This window comes from Microcaecilia unicolor, chromosome 3 (genome assembly GCF_901765095.1).
Source record: "Microcaecilia unicolor chromosome 3, aMicUni1.1, whole genome shotgun sequence".
NCBI lineage: Eukaryota > Metazoa > Chordata > Amphibia > Gymnophiona > Siphonopidae > Microcaecilia > Microcaecilia unicolor.
Genome location: NC_044033.1, coordinates 481,802,626 through 481,813,646, shown reverse-complemented (window position 1 = coordinate 481,813,646; position 11,021 = coordinate 481,802,626).

Genomic DNA, 11,021 nt, shown 5'->3' with positions numbered 1-11,021 from the left:
AAGTGTTGAAAGCTCTGGAATCTGTTTCATAAAATGACTGAACCAGAGCAACTTCAGATTATCCTTATTCCGGTTGATATTCCAAACAATTTAACCAGCATTGTAGGCGAAGCGTTTTATGTATGTTGGTGGACAACAGTTGCTGTTTCCATGCTGGTTTTTTCAAGATTTTTATGTTTTTCAAGATTGATGTGAACAACACCCACCATTATACAAGCATTCCATTATACGGTTTATACTATAGCCCCTGACGCAGCCCTTCTGGGCGAAACATGGCCTGTGTCGGGCAGCATTTTGGTATATGGTACTACTAATAAAGTTTTTATATTTTTCACTGATCTGCTGTTTTGGTTTCCACAAACAATTTAACCTGCCAGAAACATTCATTGACCAGTTAAATCGCTTGTTAGGGGATATCCACTAAGTTTCAGTGGCACATAACCAGTTATCACCACTGAAAATTAGAATTAGCGCCTAAAGTGCTCATTTTCAAAGCACAAAGATGTCTGATAATGCCCCGCCCCCATAATAATGTCTATCTGCCAAAATGTCCAAATAGAAATTTTTGAAAGGCTGAGGCAAGGTGTATGTTGGGGGTGGGTAGGCGGCATGTTTTTGGTGGGACTAGGGAGGGCCCAAATACAGGACATCTAACAGTGATAATTGAACAGGAAGAAATGTCCATGTCTTAGATTTATGTTGTCTAAGTTAGACCTGTTTTAATCATGGCTTAAATTTGATGGAAACCTGGGCCTCAGAATTCAAACTAAAGCTAAATAAAGAAAAAACTAAATTCATGGTCATTACCAACTTATTTGACCAAAACAACTACAACTGTTTCACTATTGACAACACTTCATTCCCCATTGACATTAATCTGAAACTTCTAGGTATAATTATAGACAAACATTTAACATTTGATACTGATGTTTCCTCAGTAATCACAAAATCTTTCAGGTCTCTTTGGAAACTAAAAAGGATCAGATCCTATTTCTCATCAGAAACATTCAGACTATTGGTACAATCATTATCCCAATTTGTTTATTGTAATGCCATATATGGTGGCTGTAAGGAATACCTGTTGAAAAAACTCCAAACAGCTCAAAACACTGCAGCCAGGTTCAGCCTCCCCTTTATTAATCAAATTACACTGGCTTCCCATCAAAGCGAGAATCACCTTCAAATTATGTACCTTTAGCTTTCAAATACTAAATGGCACAGCTTCAGATTCTATGGTACCATTAATAAACTTACCACAAAGAAACACTAAATGTGAGGCAAGAAACTATCTCAGGCTATACCTCCCAAATTGCAAAAAAGTGATCTACAAAACTCTACTCTGCAGACTTCACTTACCTAGGAACCAAACGGTGGAACTCCTTACCACCCAAAATAAGAAATATACAGGAATATACTAGATTCCGCAAAATCCTCAAATCGTTCCTATTCAAACAAACCCTCACAAAGAACGACCATATCTCAAACAATTAATTATTACCTGAATTGGTTATTACTCTGTTTACCATTAACTTTCTCTTTTTTATGTACAATTTCTCATTCATAATAGATTTTCTAAATGTTAAACATCCATAGCTATCCCAGTATGTTTATGATATTGTATTGTATAATTGGATTCTTTCAACAAATTACTTTCTTATGCATTATGTATCCTATACAGTTTAATGTAAGCCACATTGATCTCAAACTTGTTTGGGATACTGTGGGATCTAAATGTCACAAATAAATAAGTAAATAAATAATCAAATAAATAAATAAATGTCCACAATAAAAAAATTGTGCTCTGATTGAACAGATTAAGTGGTTACTGTCCCCCCTCCTTCTCCCCTGAAAATAAAACTTGAATAAAAAATAGGCTTTATAAAAGACCCAGGTGGAATAGTGGAATTAGATATAATGGAAATAGAAAAGGTGCAGAGAAGGGCAACAAAAATGATAAAGGGGATGAGACGACATCCCTTTGATGAAAGGTTAAAGCGGCTAGGGCTCTTCAGCTTGGAGAAAAGGCGGCTGAGGGGAGATATGATAGAGGTCTTTAAAATAATGAGTGGAGTGGAACGGGTAGACGTGAAGCGTCTGTTTACTCTTTCCAAAAATACTAGGACTAGGGGGCATGCAATGAAGCTACAAAGTAGTAAATTTAAAATGAATCAGAGAAAATGTTTCTTCACTCAATGTGTAATTAAACTCTGGAATTCGTTGCCAGAGAAGTTGGTAAAAGCGGTTAGCTTAGTGGAGTTTTTTTTTTTTTAAAGTTTGAACGGCTTCCTAAAGGAAAAGTCCATAGAACATTATTAAAATGACTTGGGGGAAAACCCACTGCTTATTTCTGGGATAAGCAGCATAAAATGTTTTGTACTTTTTTTGGGACCTTGCCAGGTATTTGTGAACTGGATTGGCCAGTGTTAGAAACAGGATGCTGGGCTTGATGGACCTTTGGTCTGTCCCAGTGTGGTAATAATTATGTACAAGCATTATGACCAAAGCAGGAAGCAAGTGTAAAGAATAGCCTAGTGTTTAGTGCAGTGGACTCTAAACCAAGGGACCTTGATTCAAATCCTCCTTTAACTCATTTATAAAAACAATTTCAGCCCTTTAGGAACAGAAATATACCTACTATATATAAGCCACCTGAAAGCCTGAAGGCTGCCGGTGTACATTCAGGTACAGTAGGTATTTTTCTGTTCTCGGAGGGCTCACAGTTACAAAATAAAAGAGTTAAAGTGGGATTTGAATCTTGGTTGAAAGTGCACTGTACTAACCACTAGGCTATCCTTCTACTCTGTCTGGAGGTCTGTGTGGCCATTTTTCTGAAAATGATGCCAGACAGACGTCCCTATCCCTGTTTTTTTTGCCATTCATTAGTTGAATGTTTCAATTTGGAAAATAGCTATTCCTTTTGGATGTTCTCAGCACAAAAATGTCCATTTCACATCCGTTTTCGAACAGAAAATCTGGCTGTTTTTCCTGTTTGAACTTGGCTGTGAGATGGGTGGTCTTTTTTTTAGATGTTATGAGCAGTCTGACTTAGACTTTTCAAAATGCCCCTCTAAGTGAAAACTGCCCATTTTGAGGGCAATTCCAGGGGCAGAGTCTACTACTACTACTACTACTATTTAGCATTTCTATAGCGCTACAAGGCATACGCAGCGCTGTACAAACATAGAAGAAAGACAGTCCCTGCTCAAAGAGCTTACAATCTAATAGACAAAAAATAAATAAAGTAAGCAAATCAAATCAATTAATGTGAACGGGAAGGAAGAGAGGAGGGTAGGTGGAGGCGAGTGGTTACAAGTGGTTACGAGTCAAAAGCAATGTTAAAGAGGTGGGTTTTCAGTCTAGATTTAAAGGTGGCCAAGGATGGGGCAAGACGTAGGGGCTCAGGAAGTTTATTCCAGGCGTAGGGTGCAGCGAGACAGAAGGCGCGAAGTCTGGAGTTGGCAGTAGTGGAGAAGGGAACAGATAAGAAGGATTTATCCATGGAGCGGAGTGCACGGGAAGGGGTGTAGGGAAGGACGAGTGTGGAGAGATACTGGGGAGCAGCAGAGTGAATACATTTATAGGTTAGTAGAAGAAGTTTGAACAGGATGCGAAAACGGATAGGGAGCCAGTGAAGGGTCTTGAGGAGAGGGGTAGTATGAGTAAAGCGACCCTGGCGGAAGATGAGACGGGCAGCAGAGTTTTGAACCGACTGGAGAGGGGAGAGGTGACTAAGTGGGAGGCCAGCAAGAAGCAGATTGCAGTAGTCTAAACGAGAGGTGACAAGGGTGTGGATGAGGGTTTTGGTAGAGTGCTCGGAAATAAAGGAGCGGATTTTACGGATGTTGTAAAGAAAGAAATGACAGGTCTTGGCGGTCTGCTGGATATGAGCAGAGAAGGAGAGAGAAGAGTCAAAGATGACCCCAAGGTTTCGAGCTGAGGAGACAGGGAGAATGAGAGAGCCATCAACAGAAATAGAAAATGGGGGGAGCGGGGAGGTGGGTTTGGGGGGGAAAATGAGAAGCTCGGTTTTGGTCATATTTAATTTCAGGTGGCGTTGAGACATCCAGGCAGCAATGTCAGACAAGCACGCTGAAACTTTGGTTTGGATGCAAGGTGAGATATCAGGGGTAGAAAGGTAGATTTGGGAGTCATCAGCATAGAGGTGGTAGGAAAAGCCATGGGATGAGATTAATGAACCAAGGGAAGAAGTGTAGATAGAAAAGAGGAGGGGACCAAGAACAGAACCCTGAGGTACGCCGACAGGCAGAGGGATAGAAGTAGAAGAGGATCCACCAGAGTGAACACTAAAGGTGCGGAGGGAGAGGTAGGAAGAGAACCAGGAAAGGACAGAGCCCTGGAATCCAAGTGAGGACAGGGTATCGAGAAGTATGCTGTGATCGACAGTGTCAAAAGCAGCGGAAAGATCAAGAAGAATGAGGATGGAATATTGACCTCTGGATTTAGCCAGTAATAGGTCATTGGAGACTTTAGTAAGCGCAGTTTCGGTTGAGTGGAGAGGGCGAAAACCAGATTGTAATGGGTCAAGAATAGCATGTGAGGAGAGAAAATCAAGGCAGCGGCGGTGAACAGCACGCTCAAGTAATTTGGAGAGAAAAGGAAGGAGGGAGATGGGTCGGTAATTAGAGGGACAAGTAGGGTCAAGTGAAGGCTTCTTAAGGAGAGGTGTGACCACAGCATGTTTAAAGGCAGCAGGGACAGTCGCAGTGGAAAGTGAGAGGTTGAGAATGTGACAGATAAAAGGAATAAGAGTAGGAGAGATGGCATTAAGAAGGTGGGTGGGAATGGGATCAGAGGAACAGGTGGTACATTTTGAGGAAGAAAGGAGAAGTGTAGTTTCCTCAATAGTAACTTCAGGAAAGGAGGAAAGGGAATGAGGGGAAGGAGAGAGAGGGGAACGGACTAGTGGAGGGAGAGCTGGTGAGGTAGAGAAAGCAAGGTTTATCTTTGAACCTTGTTGTGAAAGAATTCAGCAAGGGTCTGAGGAGATAATGAAGGGGGAGTTGGGGGAGGGGGCACCTTGAGGAGAGAGTTCAATGTGGTGAAGAGAAGTCGAGGATTAGAGCCAAGAGAGTTGGTCAGTTGGATATAATAATCCTGTCAGCACTTAACCAGGCAGAGTGACCGAATACATTGGACTACATAAAACACAGTCCGATCTGTGTGGCAACACATGGCCAGTAAAGTTCTGAATATTGACTTAACCAGCTATGTGTTAGTTGGTGCCACTGAAGCCTAGACATGGCTTGGCATTGAATATCTGGGAATAACGCCAACAGCAGTCAGCAAAATGCTCACCACCGCCAGCTGAATATTTACCCCATTGAGTTTAAAGCCATGTATCTTGCTGTGGGTTTCTACTAAAGCAATACTGTCATTTACACTGGACATGGTGGGATTTAGTCATCCTCTCCAGGAACAAGAAGCAACACGTCATCCGAATATGAATACAAGCTGACATTAAGAGTGGAGAAACCCTGTCCAAATGAACTCATATAGAAGTTAAATAGAATGATGAGAGCTGTGAACCCTGTGGAATCCCACACTGTGGCACTCGACTATTGAAACAAAAATTCTTTGAACCAGTTTAAAATGAAGGCATGTCCTAACATATTAGTATAGTAACATAGTAGATGACAGAACATGAAGACCTGTACAATCCATCCTGTCTGCTCAACAAGATAAACTCATAGCACAAGGTATGATGTGATACTACATATGTGTGCTTGATCTTGATTTGTCCTTGCCATTTTCAGGGCACAGGCTGTAGAGGTGTGCACAACACTGGCCTTGCTCTCCAGCTACTGAAGCTCAATCTGTCCAGCTACGATCAGAGCACAGACTATAGAAGTCTGCACAGCACTGGCTTTGCTTTCCAATTAGTGGTGTTGCCATCTAATTACCACTAAGCTTGATCAGTTCCACACCTTCTATACAGGATTTCTTTGTATGCCTTCAGAAGCATAAATCTATGGGTGTGAAGGATACAGCCCAGGACTGGATCAACTTATTCTGAATAACTGGAAGCAGCTGGTATCCTGTTCATAGAGGGGGGGGGGGGGGGGGGGCTTTTCTATTTGCAGTTTAATGTGCACTCCAAGTGGTCCAGATACTGTCAGAGATATGAGACTGGACACGAGGGACCAGTGATATGAATCAGCATTGCACTTCTAAATGTTCTAATACACTAAAACTCAAGCTTAACATGCATACTAAATGGTTACTTACAATGCAAAGCAATAGAAAAGTAATCATGGCCACTTTTTCTGAAGAGCACTCTAAGGCCACACCTGAGCAAACAGAATACCTGAAGTGACCTTCTAAACATTCTGGATATCCACTTATTTGTGGATCATGTGGATACCTGAGACACGTGGAGGGGCATAATCAAAAGTGGGTGCCCAACTCCATGGGCGCCCATCTCCGTGGGTGGCCATGCGAAGGGGTGGGACAAACCATATTTTCTAAAAAAGATGGGCACCCATCTTTTTTTTCGATAATACGAGTTGTGCGGGGAAATGCCTAGGATTTGGGCGTTTTTGAGCTGGGCGCTATCGGTTTTCAGCGACAATGGAAACCGAAGGCGCCCAGCTCGAAAACAAACAAATCCAAGGCATTGGGTTGTGGGAGGGGCCAGGATTCGTAGTGCACTGGTTCCCCTCACATGCCAGGACACCAACTGGGCACCCTAGGGGGCACTTTTACAAATAAAAAAAAAAACATTTAAAATAGCTCCCAGGTGCATAGCACTCTTCCCTTGTGTGCTGAGCCCCCCAAATCCCCCCCCAAAACCCACTGCCCACAAGTCTACACCATTACCATAGCCCTAAGGGGTGAAGGGGGGCACCTACATGTGGGTACAGTGGGTTTTGGGGTTTTTGGAGGGCTCAACATTAACCACCACAAGTGTAACAGGTGGGGGAATGGGCCTGGGTCCACCTGCCTGACATTCACTGCACCCACTAACAACTGCTGCAGGGACCTGCATACTGCTGTGATGGAGCTGGGTATGGCATTTGAGGCTGGCATACAGGCTGGCAAAAAAAGTTGTCAAAGTTGTATTTTTTTGGGTGGGAGGGGGTTAGTGACCACTGGGGGAGTCAGGGGTGGTCATCCCCGATTCCCTCTGGTGGTCATCTGGTCATTTAGGGCACTTTTTGGGGACTTGTTCATGAAAAAAAAGTGTCCAAAAAAAGTGACCTAAATTCTCGCTAAAAACGCCCATTTATTTTGATTATCGGCCAAAGGCGCCCATCTCTCCTCAGCCGATAAACACGCCCCAGTCCCACCTTCACCACGCCTCCAACACGTCCCCGTCAACTTTATTTGTTCCTGCAATGGAGTGCAGTTGAAGACGCCCAAAATCGGCTTTCGATTATACTGATTTGGGCGCCTTTGCGAGATGGGTGCCCATCTCCCGATTTGGGTCGAAATATGGGCTACCATCACTTTCAAAAATATGGCCGATTATCTTCCTGTATGCTAGGAATCCTTAAGACAGTCACTGGAATATTGAACCATGGCACACATCCAGTGCTGGCCAAGGGTATCTAACACCCTAGACAAACCTTCAGCCATTGCCCTCTCCATGTCCAGCATTTTTCCTTCCATCCCCCTCAGTTGTGCCCAGCATCTTTCCTTCTCGACCCTGCCGCCATGACAAGCAGGCTTCTCTTTCTCTTTCTTTATGTCTGTCACCACCACCCTGCTTCTGTTCCAAACACCCAAACAGGAAACACTACTTGGGGCATTTGAGTACCCATGTATGTCCCTGGTCTGCAGCATTCCTCCCTCTTTGACATAAACTTCCTGTCAGATGGGGTGAGATGCAGGCAGCGTATAGTACACATGGGTGCTCAAAAGTCCATCACTGCTATCTTGCTGGCAATGTGCTGCTGCCTCCCGAAATCTGTTCCCCTAGTTAAACACCTAGTTTGCCTAGTAGTCAGGCCAGCGTGCAGGCATCCATGTTCTGTGTTACCTAGGAGGAAGCCACATAGAAAGAAAACTGCATTGGGATTTCTAGATGCCGAATATCTGGTCAGCATGAAAGCAATATTCAGTCAAGCAGCCAATGCATAACTTAAAAATGGATGTTATTTAAGTTATATGGATTTTCAATGCAGCCATGTGCCTAAGTGTGAATGCTGAAAATGGCAGCATAACCTTAAAATAACATATGCCTATATGAAATCTGGTCAAGTACTTAACAGGGAAATCTAAGAAACAATTGTACACCAAAGGTTATTAAGGGTCTCATAGCCAAGAACAATTTTGGGTTTATCTTGAGTATGTTTGGAAATGTCAGGAAAAAAATAGACAATCTTGCTGTCAGGAATAACTTCTCCCTATGAAAGAAGAAAGTTTTCAAAAGAAAGTGTCTATCCATTTACAACACAAGGGAGACTAAAAGCATTTCTGGAACAATTTCAGCTTTCCTGGATCTGTGGCAACTGAGAAACACTGTCCAAAAACAGCTGGTTGTGCATCGTTCAAATCTTTTCTATTTTTCTTCTGTCATAAATAATAAATTAGAGGCAATATTTCAGGAAATATCCCAAGTTCCAATTGTTTTCTAGCAGAAATCATGGCATTATTTTTCCAAAATGTAATTATCTATTAAATAATGCTCCTTATTTCAGAAGCATCTCCATGTGTAAATAGAGAAGATTTGTTTCTGTACCGCCTTTTTGTGGTTCAACCAAAGCAGTTTACGTATTTGATACAGGTACTTTCTCTGTCCCTAGTGGGCTCACAATCTAAGCTTTGTACCTGAGGCACTGGAGGGTTAAGGGGCTCTTTTACTAAAGGGTTGGAGTACGGCAAAAGGCTTGCCGCACACCAATTTGGAACTACCACAGGAGCGTGGCAGTCGTTCCCGCCCCCAGTGCGCACTATTTCCGGCACTACAAAAATATTTCTATTTGTGTAGCACCGGTGCTTACCCAGCACTGCCAAGTTACTGCCAGGTTAGCGCGGGAGCCTTTATAGCCACCTCAGTGGGCAGTGGTAAGTGCTTCCCCGCAAAATGGCCACACGGCAAGTGGTTCATTTACCACATGGCCATTTCTTTTCCAGCAAAAAAAGACAGCCTTTTACCCATTGCAGTGAAAGGAGACCTCAGCTCGCATCAAAAACACATGCTGACGCTAGAGCCGGCCCCCTTTTACTGCAGCTTAGTAAAAGGACCCCTGAGTGACTCGCCCAGGGTTACAAGCAGCCACAATGGAAACTGAACTTGGCTCCCCCAGTTCTCAACCCACTGCACTATTTATTTATTTATTTATTGCATTTGTATCCCACATTTTCCTACCTCTTTGCAGGCTCAAAGTGGCTTACAATACATCGTGAATAGTGGAGATAGGACAGTTTAGACATTTGGCATTACAGAAGGATTTTGGGTTACATGATAATGATAAAGCATAGTAGCGATATGACAAGATAAACAGTATAAGACAATTCTGGATGCATGTGGGGAATTTCAAATGTCTTGATCTTTGTTATATGTCTTGTTGAAGAGATGGGTCTTCAATAGTTTGCGGAAGCTGGCTAGTTCGTAGATCATTTTTAGGTTGTGCGGCAGCGTGTTACAGAGTTGTGTGCTCATACAGGAAAAGGTTGATGCGTGCATTAGTTTGTATTTTAAGCCTTTGCAGTTGGGGAGATGAAGATTAAGGAATGTGCAAGATGATTTTTTGGCATTTCTGGGTGGTAAGTCTATCAGGTTTAACATGTAGACTGGAGCATCGCCATGGATGATTTTGTGAACTAGGGTGCATACCTTGAACGCCGGTATAAATGAGTGTCGTCATTTCCTGTCCGCTCAGAGTTGGAAATCAGCCCGCTGGGTAAGTTGCCAAGTAAATTGATATTATCACTGATGGATTAAAAATGAACTATATATATTTAAGAGGTGTTGTATGAAAAGTGAGTAGGAGTTATGTTATGTAGGATATTGTGTGTGTTTGTTCAGGTTGGTGATTGCGGTTCTCCTGAGGAAGCCTTGAGCGAAATGCGGTCTCGCATTGAGAACCGAAAGTGAGAACAGGCTGGATTAAGGACGCACTGCAGGTGCTCGCAGTAGCTGGATCCCTTTATCACCGACGGTCTTAAAACATAGAAGATTATACTCATGGATGCTTCATTTTTCTATTTTTTTGGGAAAAAAACATTTAAAGCTCCTTGTTATTGAGGAGGGTTACTAACAGTTGAAGCCGGTTGGCGCAGGACTTTTGATGTATTTAGTAGTATACTGACTACCACATGGACTATCTTGAAAAATCTTATACCGATAATCATCAAGGGTAATCCTGTATACCTGTGGGTTATTGACTTTGGAATATGCAATAGGAAATGTTTTTTTGGGGGGAAAAAATAGTATCAGCTTTTAAGTAGCTGGGTATATTTTACAGTTGTTGAAAGATGATGTATATATGACCGGGATTGGGGAAGAACCTCCAGCAACGCTGGGAGCACTGTGGGGCTATATATGTTATATGTTTTATATTGAGATTTGTATTCCTATATTAAAATCATTAAAATAACTTGAATATGTAGAATTAATTGAATAACAGGGAGTACAAGAGATATTTGAGTGTAAAAAAACGTACTTTGTTTCTAAAATATAAGTTTTCCCAATATTTGTTATTATTGATAGTAGTTTGGCCAAGGGTATCATCATTAGGTTGAATAAGGTCGGTGAAAGGGGGGATCCCTGTGGAACTCCGCATTCACTAACCATTAGGCTACTACATGTAAATGATGATTTCAGAAAGCCACTATTAATACAAAAAATTAATACCACATAGATATTTCAAGGAAGCATGGTTGGGTGGGACAAAAATCTACACATTCATTCTCCATTTTATAAAAGAAATACATGTGCATGAGAAAAAAAAGCTGAATTACTGAAACTGCTTTTCATAGTCCCTGAGGTAGTGGTACAAAGGGAAAGGGGATAGGATTTGATATAGCGCCTTTCTGTGATTAAGATCAAAGCGGTT